The sequence below is a fragment of the Squalius cephalus genome, assembly GCF_949319135.1.
Source record: "Squalius cephalus genome assembly, chromosome: 3".
Taxonomy (NCBI): domain Eukaryota; kingdom Metazoa; phylum Chordata; class Actinopteri; order Cypriniformes; family Leuciscidae; genus Squalius; species Squalius cephalus.
This window is the reverse complement of record NC_137124.1, coordinates 8,269,790-8,274,619: the sequence shown is the minus strand read 5'-3', so window position 1 is coordinate 8,274,619 and position 4,830 is coordinate 8,269,790. Positions and strand designations below refer to the sequence as shown.

At 37.0% G+C, this 4,830-nt stretch overlaps 1 long non-coding RNA gene across 1 annotated transcript; it reads left to right on the top strand.

The window, feature by feature from the left end:
- The first annotated feature begins 365 nt into the window (after window positions 1–365).
- Window positions 366–4,830, top strand: LOC307156144. The gene is made up of 3 exons (XR_013820661.1): window positions 366–1,556; window positions 2,462–2,547; window positions 3,217–4,830. It is a non-coding gene; the product is annotated as an uncharacterized lncRNA (long non-coding RNA).

The following is a 4,830-nucleotide window of genomic DNA, read 5'->3' as shown; positions in this document are numbered from 1 at the left end:
TTTAAATGGGAAGCATTCTTTCTGCCTATCGAGCTTCAGCAGAGAACCTGTTTAATCAACATTTAATTCACGAGATTTTATCTTATCATGGACCATGGTTTATGTATTTTTTTAATGTTATTTTTTCGATCTTATTGTCAGGGAAGCTGGATTGCTTTGCTGTTTATTGATATTTAAAAAAAATCATATTTTATCAGTAGGAAATCGCGCTGAAAAAGTCTCGTTCCGAGCACATCGCGATATTTGGCATCAGTTCACGTGCAGAGCCATAGAGAGAAAGAGTTGCGACACTCTTTGATGTCGCCGCTATGGCTGTCACGTGGTTCATGTAAGCCCCAATAGTTCCAAAACATACGCAGGCTGTCATGTTCTTCTATGGGACAGACAGCAGCGATTGCATTATTGAACGGTAAATATAAAATAAAACACACCCCAAGTACTTTTTCAGCTGTTATTGCATTTTGTTAATGTCAGTTTTGCATTTGGAGACAAGTTTTAGGCTATATTTTTGGAGGGAAAAGCTTAGTGTTCATGTTCGCATGGTAGTAGCACTGGCTTTAGCGGCTCTAACTTAACTTTTCCATATCATTCATCTGATGATGGACGTCTCATGATATTTAGTTTAGCACAACTGGGCCGTATTAGGCTATTGATTCCCGTGATTTTGCTTATAAATTTTGATTCAGCCATTAGCCTACCTTCGTGATCACGCAAAGAGGTCTGCCGTGGCGGTCCGTTCAGAGTTCGCTTAAGCTAGCTCACTTCTTCTGATGAAAGTGGCCACCCCAGGACCACAACGTGAAACATTATCATGTTAAGACTAAGAATATTATTTTAATATTAAGCTATACACATTATCAAAACTATAACAGATTAAAAACGAATTTAAGCATTGCTGATACAAATGAAGGTTTTCAAATAAACTATTTTTATTAAACAATGACAGACAACAAAAAATGTGTGCTTGTGTGAAAAAGAAAAGCAAAAACCAGGGGCAGGTGATCCATGAAACAGACAGGACTGGTGATGGCCATAACAATCCTAGAGGTCCAGCATTGTTCTCACAAGCCGCTTCACTCAAGACAATAAAACATAATGAAAAGTTAGTATATCCCAAAAAATTACATTAAATAAAAGTTGCTATAAAGGTGGCAGCGATTCATTACCGAACTCTTAACTGACGAAGTCGCGCTAGCTAACTAGCTAGCAGGCAGTGCTTGAAAATTGGTTGAAACAACTAACATAAAATATAAATAATTACGCTGTGCATGTACAAATGAAGACCAGTATAAGCATCGCAAAGGGCCTCTGATACAATATAGACAGCTGACAATTCAAAAGAGGTCGATATTTCAACAACTTAACTCTGGAACAACTCGACGCGCAGCAATGTAAGTGAATGGTGTCCAACGCCAAAATGACAGTGTTTGGAACTTTTCCGATCTTCAAATCCCGGAAGTGGGCGGTTAAAAGCGCCGCCATTATTTACAACGGAGGTCTATGGGAGTGTCGCAACTCTTTCTCTCTATGGCTCTGTTCACGTGTGCCAGATGTTGGTAAGTAGTAATAACGCTGTCCTAATAATGTGTGATATAATGTCTTTTCTGTTTGTCGATATTAATAAGATTAGCTCACATCCAGTCACTGCATTATATCTGTCATCGCCACGGAGGCTTTGCGTTTCATTGCTTTCTAATTCTAAACAGGGTGATTAAACACCGTCTGTCACGTGACGTGCTAGAAGCACAGTAAAAACAACACTTACCATGCTTTTACCACATTAACATTAGTTTTACTGTGATAAGTGTAGTAAAAAGACAGTAATCACAAAACTGACCATGCGTTTACCACACTATTGGTAGTTTTAATGTGATACGTATTGTAAATGTACAGTAACCACAATACTTACCATGCTTTTACTACAGTAACCCTAATTTTACTGTGATAGGTGTGGTAAAAGAACAGTAACCACAAAACTTACCATGATTTTACCACAGTAACCCTAATTGTACTGTGATAGGTGTGGTAAAAGGACAGTAACCACAACACTTACCATGCTTTTACCACAGTAACCCTAATTTTACTGTGATAGGTGTGGTAAAAGGACAGTAACCACAACACTTACCATGCTTTTACCACAGTAACCCTAATTTTACTGTGATAGGTGTGGTAAAAGGACAGTAATCACAAAACTTACCATGCTTTTACCACAGTAACCCTAATTTTACTGTGATAGGTGTGGTAAAAGGACAGTAATCACAAAACTTACCATGCTATTCCCCAGAATTGGTAGTTTTAAAGTGATATTTGTTGTAAATGCATATTAACCACAACACTTGCCATGCTTTTAATGCTTTATAATGTAACATCCAATATTTGTAAGGCAGTACTTTGTCCTTTAAATAATCCTATATATTATTAATTATACATAATGATATTTTCTTTTCTTTTTTTTTTTCAGATGAAAAGACCAAAAGGGCCCTTCGGACCCAGTCAGCCCCATATTGTTTGAGGACAAGTAAACGGAGGAAACGGAAAGCTGCATAGGTAAATATTTGCAATGTATGTATTGTTTTTAACCCTAAATCAAATAATTTATCAAGCATTTGTTGTTTCTTAAACCTTTTCTCACAAAACCCATAGCCCAATCAGTATAACATAGTCTGAAGGTCTTAATAACTCAAAAGATTTAACAAGTTGTCAAATTCGTACGATACTCGTACATATTTGTATACTCCTACATAATCCTGCAGCTTTTACTCCTAGTGCTGTCATTGGCTACTGCCTCAATTCCTGTACATATTTATCGCGATATTTGTAAATCAGTTGCGCCCCTTCTTGGAAAGTAGTCGGATGTCCCACACACTGTCAGAAAGTTGATATTAATTGCATTGTATTTATTACAATTATTACAAATTGGTCCCCGTCTGTTTATGTTCCAGTGATACATGATGTCTCTCCACACCTCATTACCTACCTCTGTTTGCAAGAGGGGAAAAGCTTATCTGACATTATCATGTCACATGACATCAGATACTCAATTATTTTGTCGTAATCAGATCAGTTACACTGCCCTACCCGTTTGCATGTAAATCATTTTCATACGATTATTGCGTGCTATTAAAGACATACTTTTATTCATAGAAATGCCCACATATCAGTGAACTTATAACATAAAAATGCTTTTAACATTTAATTATGCAACACTCTTTACAGAAAAATATCCCACAGTTATGGATAAACTCACAACGTCATCATCAAGTGCTGTGCTGGGCACATTGGGCGACAAGTGTCCTCCAACGTATTCGATCCGTGGCCAAGTTCTCCACATCTTCCCATGGGACACTGACATTCTTCAGGTCTTCGTGAAACATCTGTCTCCGTGTCTTCCTTGGTCTTCCCTGTCTCCTGCATCCTCCTGGTGGTGTCCTCTTCATCACTGTGTTTGGGTGTTGTTGTTTGGGCATGCGTAGGATGTGTCCAGCGAGGTGCACCCTTTGCTCTGTCTCAGTTTCTGAAAGTCTTCAAGTGAAGTCCCACTCCTCCTCGTGATCTCTTTGATATATGCAGAACCAATATTGAAAATAGTGATTTATCTTTTTCCATATTGTTAAAGCATTTTGTTTTCTCTTTCAGCTTCATAAACTGTACTTGATTTCTGCCTAATGCCTTTATAAAAAAGGGTCAGTGCTCATCAGGTGTTTTGCTATTATTGCTATTTGTTATGTTTTGGACATATTCATTGCATAGTTACAATAAAAGTGACCAATAGTGCTTTTGTTACATTTATTTGAATATAGTTGATATACCTGTAATATACTATACCTACACTGTAAATGTTAGAAGCACTTTAGAACATGCAATTATCTTTAATTAAAATACTGCAAAACTACCCTGCTGTAGGACATTGCTTAGAAAAAAGTTTCTCTTTCAAATGTATGCATCAGTCTAATCAAAAAGGCAAATTTGTAGCATAGATAATTTGAACTCGTTTTTGGATGGTAACCACACAACGGAGTATTTTGTTTTTAAATATGAGTTTTATAATTTAATTAGAAAGAATACATATCCCTGCAGGCGGAACCAGAAGAGATCTGTCATCATTTACCATAAATGGGCATGTAAGTGTGACGCGTCTGTTCAGCTGGGTTGTTATTGGCTGTGACTTTATCGCAGAACTCGCTGTGATTGGACAATCGTTTAACACATATAAAACGGCGCTTCATGTTACAAAGTATGTTTTGGTGTTATTATTACGTTAGTTATAGATTAAGCTAACTATAAAGTGACTCTATGTTGTGAGAAATTACTCCTTTACCGAGATCCTAACCCTAACCCTAAGCATGTCTGCACATTTCAATGAACTACAGAACCATGCTTCCTGTTCCACTGATAGAATGACAGAGACATGTGGGTAATGTAGTTTAAAACGTTTAGTAATGAAACAATAAATGTTAAATAAATAATATATTTAATGGACAACTGGATATCTAAATTTGTTAATTGTGCAAACCTTTATTACATATATGAGGGACAGACTGAAATTTTATATTTTACTGTGAGCACTTTAAAAATAACCTTTATGCCAGCTTTCCATATATGTCTGAAAACTGTGGCCAACATTATTTATTAAACATAGCATAAGCAGTTGTCTTGCCGATGTTCTCTTTGATACACGAACCGGACTTTGAGTTACAGCCATTTGAAATGTGCATTTTTTTTTTTGCTCTTCTGGGGGCCGTTGCTGGGCCCCTGGGGGTGGAAGGGCAGTATAATCTACACAGATCTACACATACATTACTATTACACAAGGATAATGCACCATTCAGT